We start from the raw sequence: 16651 nt of genomic DNA, 5'->3' as shown, positions 1-16651 counted from the left end.
CAACCCAGCAAACTAAAAAGCAAAGGCCCTTCATTTTACAGCACGACAACAATTTCAAACATTTTGTGACCGAGAAAAAGGGGATCGAACTTCTTTTGAAAGACTGAAATGTTCACTGACACTGAAAAAGAACAACAAAGTGGCTGCAAATACAATGTGTTACCCTTTTAAAAGCACTATGATTTATTTTCAAGTTAAGAATTTGTTTCATAAAATACATTGGATTAGATCTTAATGAAACATAGTCAATTATGATATTATATGATATATTGTATTTTATAATATTACATCATATAATATTATATTATATAAAATATATCACAACAATAAAAGACCTTTATACAAAGGGTTTTACGATCCACAAATATTGTGATAATGATATGTAATAATGATAATCTTGATTGTATGTTGTCCACCTTACTCTCCTGTCTATATAAGCCTTTTGTTACAATTTATTTATGCGCTCTGTTTTGTATTTCTGCACATGAATAAGTGGTCTTGAGATTTTCATCAAATGGTAATTTACGAGACTCCCCTTGATAACTTAGTAGACGTGACTCAAAAGTTAAGAGTACAGCTTTGCATTATTCTCCACGAATGTGAACTTTGGAGACAGGAAATAAATTAAACTACTTCTGCAAAAGAAGTGCCCCAGTGAAACTGCTACTGGAGGTGTCTCGTCTGAGATAATCAAAGACGCGAGGAGGTTCATGGCTGGTGAGACGCCGTCGTCTTTGGAGTCAGATTAACAATTCCAAGAACTCAAAAGAGCATCTTTCTCCATTTTCAATCGGGAGAAAGCATACGAACTTCTGGTGATGTTTCATATCTCATCAGCATTCCTCTCTTTCGGACACACACACACAGACACACACAGACACACACACACACACACACACACACACACACACACACACACACATACAGTACATAGGAACAAATATGACATAGAAAGAACCTTTGTTTTATTCCTTTACAGCGTCAAGAGACAAAGGGTAGAGCAAGTGTGCTGTGCACCCTTCATGTGTTCTGAATAATTCCTACCTGATTCTAAACAAACAAAAATATTGAGTGGTATATGACATAATTTCAGTTATGACAGTTTTTAAAACTTTAAATTCTGTAACTTTAATCCATTTTAATACAGGGTGGTCATAAAGAAGATAACAAGAAAAAGAAGAGAGTATCTCACTTCGGGTCAATTTTTTTTTCTCAAATACTGATCCACATCTCATTTATTTATAAAAAAAGAAAAACATTTGTTTACCTTTATATGCATATGACACCTATCCCCCGAACCTTCTCCAAGGAAAATTACATTGGTTGTATTTGCTTTCCTTATTTCCTTATCTCCTCATATTCTTTTATATATCTTATCCTTTTATTTATCGTAATTATTTTATCCTATATTGCTTATTGAAGGATGGCAGCAACAATCAACTGTCAGCGCAGTACTGTCTGCCTTACTGTATGACTTTTCTTTGCAGGTCATTGTCAGCTCAGCAAGAATAATTATGTTGCACACATAAATTAAAGACATTACACAGGATGTAGAAAGTCATGGTGTATATAATGTAATATAACAAATGTTTTTATAAACATGAAATTAGCCACTGTTGAAAAAAGAAAAATGAGCATGCACGTCGCAACCAAGTTTGAAAGGATAGCGGATTCAGAGGTGAGGTGATGTTTGCCTTTGCCCCACCTCAGGTTTGTGTATTTACTTGGGAAATGAGCAAATTCAGTTTTTTTTTTTCTTTTCTGATTACATAGAAAATACATTGATAACACAGATTTGTGGACTAATATCAATATCTGTTATTATTATTAGTTTAGTTTGTTTGCTTATCAGTGTAGTTATTAGCAGAGTTTCACTTACCTCCCCATACTGCAGGTCACTGAAGATAATACGCTGTCAAAACAAAAAAAAACATAAAAAATCATATTTTCTTCTTTTTCTCATTGTAAATTTTGTGATTTAAATGGAATACACCAACAATGTAATGATGATATTAAAGCATTCAAAAGACAGGTCTGTGATTCTGTATGCAAGTGAATGAGTGGGTAGAGGTGAGAGGATTAGCTTGATTGCTCTGTGCATTATCAAATCGTCACACTTTCACCAGAGAAATCTGAAATAAGTGATAAAATGACATACGTTGAAATGGCAGGGAAACACACATGCACACACACACACACACACACGAACACGCACACGCACACGCACACACAGACACACCCACACACACACACAAATCTGTTCTGTTCAGTGAGTCACCCTCCTTAGGGTTGTAATGGCTGCAGAAAACAAACTGCTGCTGTTAAAAGCTACAGCGTTGTAATAATCATTTTGTCTTTGTCCTTCTCAAATATCATCTCCAAGGACATACTGAGGTAAAAAGGTCCTATGGTAACTTATTAACATTTGAGTCTGATTTAGTATGTTATTGTTTGACACAATGAATCAATAAGGATGTGCAGATATTTAGTAGCAGTTGAAATACCGCTTAACTGGTATGTCTAGCAAAAAAACGTGGTTCACGGTAATAGATTTATTTTGCCTGGCACTGATTGGATCTGGTACCCTTCAATTTAATTTATATTTCACCATGGGAGGTTAAAATGGCCACAGACTTAAAAACCCCGCTGGATGAATCGGGACTGACAATCAGAGGAAACAAAACGTGTAACATGGCAGTGAGAGTCCGAACAATGTAACCAGTTGTACGCTGCTTGTGGAATTGTAAACTCAACACCTTTTACTTCTTTTATTTTCGGTGAAAACTTATAAGTGCTGAATTTTGTTTTATCTGTTAAAAATCTTTAAATCCAACTTGCTGGCTTTTGCTATCCTGTGATTACAACTGCTGGGGAACGGTGGTTCCTAATTAGGTTTTGGTTCTTCCTCGAATCAATCTTGCCCCACTCGATTGATATTTTTGTAATCGTCCATTTACTTGCAATAGATGAACTAGACGGATGGGAAATTAGACTCGAGTTTGATTTGTCTGGTTGCCAAGGCGAACACTTACTCCAGTCAAACTCGTTCCAAGGATAAGAATTTAAAAAACAAACAGCCGCAGTGGATCATCTATGACCTCGCTAAATATCTTCTTTGCTTTAACATCCCAAATATCTTGTGTCAGCCATGCAGAAATCACTTGGGTTCTCTGTAGCTGAATAACACACCTTTACTAAACAATCGCTTTGATGCCTCCAGGTACCTTGACTCTGCTTTCCCAAAAAAAGAAATGAATAAACATAATAAAAGCTAAAATATGACAGCAGCTGCAGAGAGAGATCAGAAGGCATAGGCTTCCTCTAAAGTGCAACCTTTTCCAATTTATTGTGCATGGTGCGATTTCATTTCATAGCACTTAATCCAAAATTAATAAAAGGGGATATTAACCTTTTCGGCACACCTTTAATTCCAGAGCCTAGAAATACATCGTGAGGCTGCTGAAGGCATATTGCTGATTCAGACTAAGCGAATCTACGCATAGCCTTGTGTTATGTTTTGTTTGATGAAAGATAATTGAATTTTTGATAAATTTTTGCTTTTACTTTGAAGACATCGGCGGTTCATAACCATCATCTGCACAGGTCAACATTCTGAATGTCAGTATCAGTAATGTTCTCATTGTCTACAACGTTCAATGGTGTTACTTAAAAAGCAGCTTCTTATATTGTGACGGTATTGCCATTCAAAAAATGACTACACACTCACAAAACAATGAAAAAATAATATATTGTGACAAGTTGGGATTTACCAAAGTAACAATTTGAGTCAAGGATAACTTACTCTCAGGATTATGCTCTTTAGGAGATGGTTTTAATTCAACGATAACTGAACAGGGGAAACCCATGGCGGGTATCTCTCAATGCTAACAGTTAGAAGCCCCCCCCCCCCCCCCCTTCCCCACTACCCCCAGCTCCATTACGAAAACTAGCGGTGCAGGTTAGTGTCACACATCAAGCATAACATTGTCCAGCTATTCAACACTGGAGTTCTGAAACACACATCCACGAGAAGCTCCCAACAGACATCATCACTCACAAAGAATTCTGGGGTTCCGCCAGACAGTCTCCCAACCGCACGCTACATAGCCCCAACCAAGCAGGTTAGCGGTCCTCAGCAATTTCAACGTTCATAACAAAGCCGTTAAAGCGTGTTGGGGTCCTATGGTGTTGGCCAGGTTGACTCGGTCCCTTCTGAGCAGGCTCAGAGGGGGGATGGTCTCTGGTGGTATCGAGTATTCAGTCTCACCCTCTGGTTGGAGTAGGGGTTGATACGGAGCCAGTCTGTTTCTGTGCAAGACCACCATGCAACTCCTTTGCACGGGTCTCACCAACATCTGATTTTTTTTAAAGCAGTACAAGGCCCAACCCAGCGGCTCATCAGCTTTGGGGGAGAGGCCACACCTGAGCCCCAGGAGCAAACTCCTCTCCACAACGTCATAGGGCCCGTTTCTGTTTGGACCCTGCCTCTGTAAGGGCTTGCCTGGTTAGCTCTTGCACCCTCTTGAGTCGTTCTCAGAGATGGTACAGCCAACCCCATTACGACAGCTAACGGTGCAGGTTAGTGTCACACATCAAGCACATTGTCATGTGAACATTGTACAGCTATTCAAAAATTAAGTTCTCTAACACAGATCCACGAGAAGCTCCCAACAGTCATCATCACTGGCAAAGGATTTCAGGTTTTGCTGGGTCAGTCTCAAATCACATGCTACAATATGTGTGTGTGTGTGTGTGTGTGTGTGTGTGTGTGTGTGTGTGTGTGTGTGTGTATCATTTTATGTTAATAAAATAATAGTAATAATGTGCATATATTCTCAACTCATCCAGAGTGACAGCTAAAACATGTTATCTAGGATCTCAGGGGGGCAACGTCAATATCTACACATAAAACTGTGGTAGGGCTCACTTGTTTACCACCCATTTTTGACAGATTGTATTTTATCTTGAATTATTACACCATATTCAATCTGTGGCTGTTTGCAGATATACCCTGTTATCCTGACATAACTCAAACCACAACCATCCAGGCTGCATATCTGAAAGCAAATATCAAAGTCAGTCGGAAATTCAACCAACAATGTCACTTGTGTTTTCGGTCTGCATTATTATATTATCCATCAGCTAAAAGCAGGGACTTCTGAGGCACTGTGTGTGTGTGTGTGTGTGTGTGTGTGTGTGTGTGCATGGGTGCAACATGGAAATGATGACACCATTTTAATGAAACTGAGAACCAGTGACATTCAAAACCCTGGTCTCTGCAGTGCCATGTTAAGATAACATCTTAACCCCTGCCCATGTGTTTCAGGTAGGGTACATGCTCGTAGCTTAGTATACACATGCACGGCATATCCATTGGAGATAATCTTAAAGATACACCCCTGCTGGAAAAATGTCACCGCAACCACAAACATATTTTAAATTTTCAGAACACTACCCTGCATGTATAGATCTCTTTTTATGGTCGCTGAAGAGGTATCGTCAAACCCTGGGTAGCGCCGTGTGTGCTTTATATTTTTGATTTCTGATGCATATGTGCACATGGCAGCACATTGTTCAGGATTTAATAACAGGGTGAGAGCTGTTGCCATAGTCCTCTGATCAATGCCGCTGCCAACGCAGCTGGAAATAATGGAAGGGAGGTGTTTCACCTCAGCATGTTACCTCATCAGCATAGCTGTTAATTCAAACACCACGTACCTATAAACCTTGGATGTGATGAAATAGTTTATGTGATTTTGTCCTTTCAGTCAACTGAATAAATTTGGCTGTCCAAATATGCATACCTGTTCGTCCTCTGCATTGTTATTTTGTGATCTTTCTGTCACTCCGTTGTTACATCGAACGTGTGTGTATGAGGTTTTCTCCTTCTCTTTATATTCAAAGTCAGAGCTGGACCCAGAAAAATCTAAGCGTGTTTTATTGCACTAAGTTGATCTTAACGGTTACCCTCCCATCCACACTGATGTCTCAAGGTGACACAGTAACTGGTCCAGTTATGGCCAATTACTGTGGGCAGGGTAGGTTTTGGTAAGAGGATTGGCCAATAAGAATTAAGGCCTGACAATGTGTCAGATAATTCCAGGGCCGCTACTTAAATGAAATAAGTGACCTGGACGGTAAAAGTAATGACACGGAGCGTAAAGCTTATGCAGAAAGGATGTGTACGCTGGACCTGTGACAGTGTAAGGTAAGCGCCATAAAGTCGGGTTTTCAGATTTTTAGCCCAGTGCCAGGCATTTAATTGTTCTCCTTCCCCAGATATCTTAAATTAAGTGGTGGAAATGAGATCTCTTTGCCTTCCAGCATTAGTTGGGTGTTCTGAAGCTGAAACATTTAACAGCAGTTAATAATCAATCACTATCTGTTGTCTGTTGGATTTTTCTTAACCAAAGGTTTCAGTTGAACTGTGCCATCAAAATGAATTTATGTAAAGTTGTTTTCAGCCCTCCGCCAAAGCTTCATCAATTTTTCTACTTCCTATCGGCATTACCGCCAAAGATCAGCGGGTACGTAAGAGCTGAATGGAGGCTAAGAGAGAAACAAAACACCATCAGCTGAACAAAGACTTACCTGGGCACCTAGGTTACAATGGGTAAAACAAAATCAACAGGCTCAGATTTGCTTGAAGGTTTGTTGAATTAATAAAAGATAATTACAATGTGGGCTGAGCACAGGAAGTACATCTGGACTTGGTGATTAGTCTGAGCTGCTTCTAATAGGCCCGGCCAGTGTGAAAGAAAATTAGGTTGAGCTATAAAAACTAAACACAATAACAATGAGTGCTGTTATAACATAATTTTCTATCACACAGTCGCCCAGTTATTATTAATCATCAATTTTTAAGTAACTGGAGGTCAAAATCGAAATGGGAAGCTGTTTTCTTTCTTATGTCTCCTATAACTGTAAAGGTTAAAATCTAAATGTCCACGCAAGTTGTGTTTTGTGTCTAGTACCTTCTGCTTCGGAATCTAAATGTAACTATGTTTTTATGTACATTTATTCATTCATTATTTTTACATTTTTTTTTAGCTTCAGTAGATGTTTTGAATATTCATTTTTATTCTTTTATATATTAAAAGCCATGTGTAGCATTAAGTCACTGCAGCAATTCACAGAGATACATATAAAATTGTGGCAAAACTCCCAAGACAGAAACCTTGGACAGATCTGTGCTCTATGCGGTTGACCTTCCGTCTTGACTGAGCGAGCATGAGTTAGAAGGACAGAGAGATAGAAAATAGCAGTGGGATAAAGACGGGGTTAGGTGAGGGTGAGGGTTGAGAGCGACAGACACAAATGATCTCATACTAATAATAACAGTTGCACTAACAGTTAGTGCACATGATACAATAATACCTTCAATATTCATGAAAGTAAACACTATCTAAAAGGAAATTCATTGATGCTTAAAGATGTGAAAAAACAAATTAGGTTATGTGGATCAAGACTCAAACGTATCACAAAGAAAATGAAGTGATTGATAGTTCTTTGTGTTCATTTTACATAAATAATTAAAAGACCCACGGGTGATAAAAACCGTAAAGAAAAATAATGAATCATTTTCTTAGCTGATCACTTTTTCAGTTGTTTTTTTAATTAAGGTTTTTTAATGTATGAGGTTAGTGATACTTTCTTTAATTTTATGCCTGTGCTTGGGGGGTGTATCTGGCGCATGCATTAAAACAAAAAGAAAAAAAAAACAACAAAACTCACACAAACCAAGCTCTTTGACTGAAATTTCACCAAACTCTGTATTCAACTTCAATGTCTTGCATGTCACTCCCACCCCCCACGAACACATCCATTAAACTTCACCGCAGTAGATAAATGTGGCACTTCATTTATCTGTATTAAGTCAGTCAGTAATTACAGCTTCCAGTGCAATGCAACTCAGTTATAATTTTGTAGAAAGTCATTTAAAGCTGTAAAAGACAGGTGCTGTAGTATTGGAACATGTTTCAAATGTGCTGTTCTTAAGGCAGCATTAATATTGCAGAGCAGACGTGTTTGAATTTGTTTGTGTGTGTGTGTGTGTGTGTGTGTGTGTGTGTGTGTGTGTGTGTGTGTGTGTGTGTGTGTGTGTGTGTGTGTGTGTGTGTGTATGCATGTTTTTTTTTTTTGATTGAATTACACAATAAATCAGATTTATGTTTTTTTTCTCCAGTTCTTTAACACATGTTTTCCTGAGGGGGAATGCAGAGCAAAGAAACACGTTTCACACATTAAGCAATCTGCCAACAAAAACAACGTAAAAACCAAAAATGTTACAAAGTTTATTCCTATGTTTCATTTTCTCTTTTGAGTTTCAAATACACTAAATTCCACCAGCTTAAAATGTCTCTTGACAATGCATTCTTGGCAAAAGGTTATTGTTACTGAACACAGAAAGTCAGCACAAGGTGAAACTGGAAACACACTTGATGTCGGCAGTCATTTCTTTTTACTCGCTGGAGTAACCATTTTCTCCTGAAATTCCAAATCTATCAAGTGTTCAACACAATCTCTTTGATCTTGAATTTTATTTCGACGCCAGCTGCCGGTGGTTCAACTATATAAAACTTGAAATGAGTGTCGATGAAATTCTCAATCTCAGCATCATAATGAATAAACACCGTATGCAAGGGCAGGAGGAGAGCATAAGCCACACGTGTATTGACTAATTTGCATACGTTTTTCCAACTAAGCCATACGATCAGTGTTTCATTTACATCTGAGTTGTCTAAAACATACACTGTGTGCACAATTATTAGGCAAGTCATTATTTTGACTAGTGAGGTGCAGTCAGTTAAGGCCAGGTGAGGAAGGGCCTCACCTGGCATCATGGAAAGAAAAAAAAAATTAAAATGAAAAAATAAATTGAATGGTTCTATTAATTCAGTGATTTGTACTATAAAGTTATTTTCCAATTAACTTCAACATTTTTAGTTATATTTTTTTTTAAATTGCTGAAAAAAAAATCACAATTACCGCTCAAATATGAAGAAGAGGTGTGCGTTGACACAGCAATCCACTATGGATTGTGCAATGAATATGCTAACTGGGCTGGCATGCTATGCATTGAGACCATATTGCTGTCTCTGTGTATGTCACTATTGAAAAAACACTTTTAATATATGAACTAAGGATTACATAGCTAAACTGAAAGAATTTCATAAACTGGAGTTTCAGTCAAAGCAGGAGATAATAAGTAAGGGAAGACCAACGCTGGCGCTGACGGATTTACTTCAGACTCGGAGACCGAAGACTCGGTCTTTTCAAACAGAGTGGTACACACGAAAAGGCTGGCTGTGTGGATGTCCAGTAAGAAAGCACCTTTTATGCTTTTCCTGCATTTTTTTCTCAACTTCCGACAATGTCTGGAGTCAAATGAGATATTGTGACCTGAAGAATCCGCAAGGAAGCCTAATCAAACATGAGCGGTCGGCCACTCACATTCAAAGTCAAATTGCGCTAAAAACATTCGGGATGTCCAGGATAGATTTGGCTTTGAATGAACAGCAAAGACTCAACATCAGCATCCACAATGCTAAGGTAAAGGAAAACTGCTCAGCGCCGCTCAGCGGTGCATGGACTTCATTTATAAGTAAAGGTAAGAGATTATAATGTTTTTTTTAATGTGCTTTTTCTATGCTACAGCTTGTATATGTAAAGAATGTTGATAAGATATTTTAAATAAAACACGTTAACTGCTGCCAATAAAACGGTGTGTAAGCTGCTCCATAGGGTTCATATGTTTGTAAATCTGATTGATTTGATGTCAGTGTCTCACCAGCCATGAACCTCACCGCACATCACCGATTTTGACCATATCATCATTTTATCCATAATTTCCAACTCCAAGCTATATAAACTTGAGTGCTAATTGGATTTAATGCATATCAGGTATATTTGTGTAATGAGGGAGGGTGTGGCCGAAGGAGAGCTACACCTTATATTAAGGTGCGCATAATTATCAAGTAGATTGTTCTTCTCAGAAAAAATTGGCCAAAAAAAGAAATTGAGCTGATGGTAAAAAGTCAAAAATTGTTAGTCTTTCAGAGGAATGCAGCACTCTTGAAATATCTAACACATTGGAGCGTGATCACAGAACCATCAAGTGTTTTGATGCAAACAGTCAACAGGGTTGCAAGAATACATGTTGAGAAGAAGACGCAAATTAACTGCCAAAGATTTGAGAAGAATCAAACATGAAGCTACCAGGAACCCATTATCCTCCAGTGCTGCCATATTCCACAACTGCAACCTACCTGGAGTGTCAAGAAGTATAAGTTATTCAGTTCTCAGACATGGCCATTTTAAGAAAGACTGAAACTTGACCACTGGGACCACTGGGTCTGCTGGGTCGTTAAACCTCGGATTCAGGAAGAGCAATACGGTTTTCATCCTGGTCGTGGAACAGTGGACCAACTCTGCACCCCCAGGAGGATCCTTGAGGGGGCATCGGAGTGTGCTCAACCAGTCTACATGTCTTTTGTGGACCTGGAGAAGGTATTTAACTGTGTCCTGCCGGAAATCCTGTGGGGGGTGCTCTGGGAGTATGAGCAACCGAACTCCGTCATATGGGCTGTTCCCTTTGTGATCGGTGTCGGAGCTTGGTATGCATTGCCGGTTGTAAGTCAGACTCATTTTTGGTGAGAGTTGGACTCTGCCAGGGCTAACTTTGTCACAGATTCTGTTCATAACTTTTAGGGACAGAATTTCTCGGCGCAGCCAGAGCATCGAGGGGATCTGGTTTGGTGGCCGCAGGATCGAGTCTCTGCTTTTTGCAGATGTGGTTCATTTGGCTTCATCAGACCATGATCGCCAGCTCTCACTGGAACAGTTTGCAGCTTAGTGTGGAGCGGCTGGGATGAAGATCACTACCTCCAAATGCGAGACCATGGTGCTCAACCAGAAATGAGTAGGGTGCCTACTCCAGGTGGGGGAAGAGGCTTTGCCCCAAGTGGAGGAGTTAAAGTGTCTTGAGGTCAAGAGGTGTCACCTGAGCCAAAAGGAGAAGCTCTCGATTTACCGGTTGATCTATGTTACCACCCTCACCTATGGTCAGGAGCTGTGGGTAGTGACCGAAAGAACGAGATTGCGTAGAGTAGAGAGGAGCCGCCGCTCCTCCGCATAGAGAGAAGCCAGATGAGGTGGCTCCGGCAACTAGTCAGGATGCCTCCCGGAGGTATTCCGGGCATGTCCGTCTGCAAGGGGACCACGGGGAAGACCCAGGACATGCTGGAGAGACTGTCTAAAGGCAGGGGAGGCTGGGCCTCACCCGACATCATGGAAAGAAAAAAAATGTAAAATGAAAAAGTAAATTGAATGGTTATATTTATTCAGTGATTTGTATTATAAAGTTATTTCCAATTAACTCCAACATTTTTAGTTGTATTTTTTAAAAATCGCTGAAAAAAAATTGACAATTACCGCTCAAATATGAAGAAGAGGTGTGCGTTGACACAGCAATCCACTATGGATTGTACAATGAATATGCTAACTGGGCTGGCATGCTATGCATTGAGACCATATTGCTGTCTCTGTGTATGTCACTATTGAAAAAACACTTTTAATATATGAACTAAATTTCCATTCTTTAGCTGAAGTGTATAATGTTTTCGTCAACAAGTGTTTCTTGTGCTGAGCGATCATAAAACGACTGTGAAGAGACATTAAGTGAGGCAAGCAGTAACGGTGCCTCATGGTAGGGGGGACTGGTGATCCCAGGGATCCTTCTTACTACTCGGCTACAGAATAATATGATTAGCAATAGCAAGCTACAGAAAACAGTTGGCAAGTCAAGTGCAGCCATCCAGCTATTTTTTCCCGATCTCATCGGGCAGTATAGCTCACAAACGGTGAGGGATGAATGTAAATCTCCTGGGCAGCTTCTCAACTTTTTGGCCTAGAAGGATCTCATTCAAACTGTTCCCAAGGGGACAAAGTTGCTCTAGCTGGTGGCCACTGTTCCAGCTACGACAGCATCTGTGGAACAGTCATTCTCGGCACTGAAAAGACTCAAAACATACAGTCCGAGCAGGACCGATCAAGGACGACTGTCTTCACTGGCTGCGATTTCCATTGAGACAGAAAGACTTTTAAAACCGAAGAAAGAAATGGAAGACTTCTACAAGCAAGTTATTGATGCTTTTCTTCAGAAAGAGGGGCGCATGGACTTCATTTATAAGTAAAGGTAAGAGATGATAATGTTTTTTTTTAAATGTGCTTTTTTTCTATGCTACAGCTTGTATGTGTAAAGAATGCTGATATGATATTTTAAACAAAACATGTTAACTGCTGCCAATAAAATGGTGAATAAGCAACTCTGTTGGGTTCATATGTTTGTAAATCTGAATGTAATGACGTCACTGCTGGGCCTCACTGCTCCGACTGCTGCCTCCGGGACCTGACTCCGGATAAGTGGGTGAAGATGGATGGATGGATGGATGGATGGATGGATGGATGAATTTCTTCAAGCAGTGGTACAGGAACAAGTCTGCATCTTTCAAGGGGACTTTGATTTTTATGCAAGACAATGCTCCATCACCTGCATCATAGTACTCTGCTCTAAAGGCCTTTAAGCCCAGTAAAGGCCTTAAAGATGGAAAAACTAATGACATGGTCCCCTTCTTAACCTGACTTAAACCCTATTGAGAACTTTTGGGCGCATCTTAAGCAGGAAATTTACAGTGAAGGTGAACAGTGTCTAGGAGGCTGTGGTTGCAGCTGCACAAAAAGTTGATTCTGACGGGATCAAGAAACTGACTGACTCAGTAATTGGAAGGCTTGTGACTGTCTTTGAAAACAAAGGTGGCTAATTTGGTCACTTAGGTTTTATTTTTTTGAGGAATATCTTGTTTATTCTCGCTTTAACAGGTGAAAATAAACAAGTGAGATGGGAAAATCTTTTTAATTTAGTAACATAACTCTGCACACTAATAGTTGCCTAATAGTAGTGTACATAGATATTCTCTTACGAAAGGCAAAACTTCACTGTTACTACTTAAATGTTCAGGTTTGAGGGTTTAACATTTTGAATTGACCAAGAACACTGTACTTGTACAATAACAAAATGAATCCTCAAAATAAAACTTGCCTAATAATTGTGCATGCAGTGTACAATCGTATAATCGCATAGTACCGATACGGCAACCCGATAGTGTGAGTGATTTGAGATTAAACTTAATTCATAACCATTTGCCAACTTCTACCACTCAAGAAAGCAAGATATCGAAGTTAATGTCTGACATTTGACAAATTCAGCTCAAATTTGTGAGCTATTCATTTTACATGTATTTGAGAATTTATGACAGAACTGTTTTTAAGGGAGTAGGGAACTAAAGAAATCAAGGCAAAGCAATTGAACAGAAAATCCATCCCTCTCACATCAAAAGATTTTTCAATAATGTAGAATATTTGAAGTTTTCCAGAGTTGTAATCTTTGTTCATTATTGTTTTTAAAAATGTTTGAAACATGTGGACACAAGTGGAAAGTGTACATTCCCATTTGAAACTCTGAAGGGAACATGAGAAGTGTATATTCCTCGGAATGATGTAATATTTCATCAGCTGTGCACAACAAAATGGCCAATCAATTGTTCTACTGAAAAGACAGAAGCTCGATGGTCTGGAAATAAAACTGTGGCAAAGCGGCAAAGAGAAAAAGGAGGCAGACGCGTCAAACAACGATACACCAGTAGACTCAGTCGAGCCCCTACTGAGTTCTTGTGTAGATGAAGACAAACTTGCTTGCAAAGAGAAGTGAACATTGGGCCCTATTTAAAGTGTGAGATGGAGCTAGCTATTTAGCAAAGGATCAAAAACATTGACCGTTCACAATCAATAGTTTGCTCATGGTGCTACCCAGGTAGACAAAGTTATCCACTTCTTCAAAGACCAGGGTACCAGAAGAAGCATTGGTGCCAAACTTTCCAAAGCCTGGACGCGTATTTCCAAACTGAAAAATATTTTGTAGCCCAAACAATACTTAATCAATACCAAGGCGAAGATCTAAAATAGCAATGTCAAGATCATGTTAATGCATGGGTTTGAATGTTGGAGCGTCTTTCGGAGAGACAGTCAGAGTTGCCGCCTTTTTAAAACAACTGCCTGAGAATGATCGGTCAAATCTTTTGGTCAAACAAGATTACAATTGACATGGTATACAAAATGATGAAATGTAATTACAACATCCCGGAGATCATGAGAGGAATACTCAAGTGGCTTGGCCATGTACTTTGGGTGAACCATGATCGCATCCTGCGAACAGCTCTTCGGAAACTACAAGAAAAGTGCAGACCTTGAAACCCTTGAACATCATGGTGTAGGACTCCTTGTCAAAGTCTTTTAAGGGTAACAGGATTTGAATTTCTTTCCTTGAAGACTTTTCACTTATCCATTCTAAAGGGACTGAAGAGGCCTCAGATGAGTGATGAAATGTCTTCAAAGTAAGAAATTCAAGTCCAATTGCCACAACAGGACTTTGACAAGATATAACCATGACCTGGATGATCTTTATAGATATGGTGTAGGACTGTTACTTCAGACCTGAAGCAGGCAGGGTGTTTTTTCATGGCCACAGATTTCAAGTGATGGCAGATGACTGGGAGATGTGGAGAAACATTATCGCTGCCTTATTTCCCTTTTTTAATAAAGGATTAAAATAGGGGGGGATATCAATGAGCTACTTTTTGCATGAGCATTTTTAGACTGAGTGCAACTTTACAGCAATTTCTGAAAATGCCTAGGTATGCTACAACTGCAGGTACTCCCAGTTAGGGTGCGGGTGGGGGGGGGGGGGGGGGGGGGTCAGGGGTTTGGACCATTTTCTTCTTAGTCCTTTTTCTGTTCTGATTCTTTTCATTTCCTCTCCAACTGATTCTTCCTCCTAAGTCCCTTAACAGCATATCTAATTATGATTTTTTTTTTTTAAGTCTTTCATTCACTTTTGCTCATACTTTATCATCTGAATGTGCCTCCCTTTGTGCTCCTTTCATTTCCCCACAGTGCCTCCTTCAGTGCAAACCAGAATTATAGACCATCCTGGATAAGGTCATGTTTTTGTCGCTGTGATGGTAATACATAGTACAGACTAATTACGTAGGCTGCAGTCCTTGTCTCAGCTCTGGGGACGAGGGTGCCAGAATTCTTGGGGTTATGAACAAATTGGTTCCGGTGGGACACAAAGGACAGGAAGCAAGCTTTGATGAATTAACCAATGAGAGACAGATGCTAAAGACATGATTGGTGTACTGGTGTCCACCGTGTTTGTTAATCTGGCTGTTTAGAGGACTGATAAATGACATCAGCATTTTTTTAGTTTTGTTTCCTTGTATGAGACAATGTTAGTATTTGGATTTGTTAATTCTAAGATAGATTCTGTATGGACATATTTGGCTCTTACTTGGAAACATGTGCTTGGTTATGACATTTAAAAGTGCAAGCTCAAGCATGTGTGCTGTTGTAAAAGAGTGAAACCTTCTTAAAACCAAAACAAAACATTGCTTGCAACATTGCTGTTACTCACAAACAACGGCTATATTGTTATTTGGATTTGCATTGGATAATTTTGTGATATTCCTTGCAAAAAAATTCTTAAGTAAGATTGGACAACTCTTTGGACAACATTGGATGTTTTTCTTATAAGAAACATTATCCAACTTAATCTTTGTAACAGAGTACTGTTCTAACTTAAACTTAGTTTTTGGTTACCTGAAAGTGTTTTCTTTCTCTATTTTGAATTCTTTGCCATTCGTTCATTTTCTTTGCCACCTAGCTGTCATTGTGCAAGAAGCAGGGTTCACCCAGGACAGATCACCATTCACTCACACGACCACATAGAGACATACGATTCACATGTTCATGTACATGTTTGAGCAAGTTACGGTCTCTAGTGAACCTACTACATGTCTGTATTTCAACAATGAATAAAAGCCAACTTTTCAGAGATTCATGAAATTCATAAAAATGTGATTTACAGAGTGAGGGTTATGAGGAAAATAAGCAAATAACTACTCATACCAGTATTTTTTTCATCGATAGCAATGGTAAATTTTCACAAGCTGCAAATTATACCTATTCTTCAAAACACCTTAAAGGTTTTAATCTGAGAAGATTTAAAGAAATGCATTTTTTTTTCTTTTAATGGTATAGCAGTGTTTTTAATCAAATCCACTTTCTGTTCTGAGCACTGACCTATTCCTGGCAAACAGCTAATGCTTTTGGGTAGGCAAATTCAGCAGATCTTCACACTGTCTCCGCATTGCACCTAATCGAGGGAGGGGGGGGGGGGGATCCCAAGCACAAGCCATGTGCTTTTCAATTCTTACTGCACCGCTTCTAATCCTCCTTCCCCTCTCTGCTTTCACTCCCTCCTCCCTTCACCGTCATACACACACATACATAGGAGGTTGAGGCAAGATTCATTCAGAACACAATCAGCACGAGGGATGAATACAAAGTAGAGCTGCGTCACGCACAAATACACACAGGCACTTACAAAAAGGTCTCCTCAACCTCTGAAAGTGAGTTTGTTGAGAGGGCTGTATATGTTACATTAATGGCCATACGTGCAGGCACACAAAATTAAGCACATCATCATGCTTAACCCCTGGAAGAGATGATGAGAGGACAGAGTGCAGAGAGCAGG

General features: G+C 39.4%; 1 long non-coding RNA gene across 1 annotated transcript in view; it reads right to left on the bottom strand.

The window, feature by feature from the left end:
- The window catches only part of LOC147228745 (uncharacterized), a 130730-nt gene that overhangs the window by 5386 nt on the left and 108693 nt on the right, over positions 1-16651 (bottom strand). Inside the window, exon 2 of the long non-coding RNA XR_015106949.1 lies at positions 1880-1912. This is a non-coding gene — a long non-coding RNA (uncharacterized LOC147228745). The remainder of the gene's footprint in view (positions 1-1879; positions 1913-16651) is intronic.

This window comes from Fistularia commersonii, chromosome 12 (genome assembly GCF_037954325.1).
Source record: "Fistularia commersonii isolate RoL2024-O1a breed Wild chromosome 12, RoL_Fcom_v1.0, whole genome shotgun sequence".
In the NCBI taxonomy this organism is placed as follows: domain Eukaryota; kingdom Metazoa; phylum Chordata; class Actinopteri; order Syngnathiformes; family Fistulariidae; genus Fistularia; species Fistularia commersonii.
This window is presented reverse-complemented; position numbering and strand designations above follow the sequence as displayed.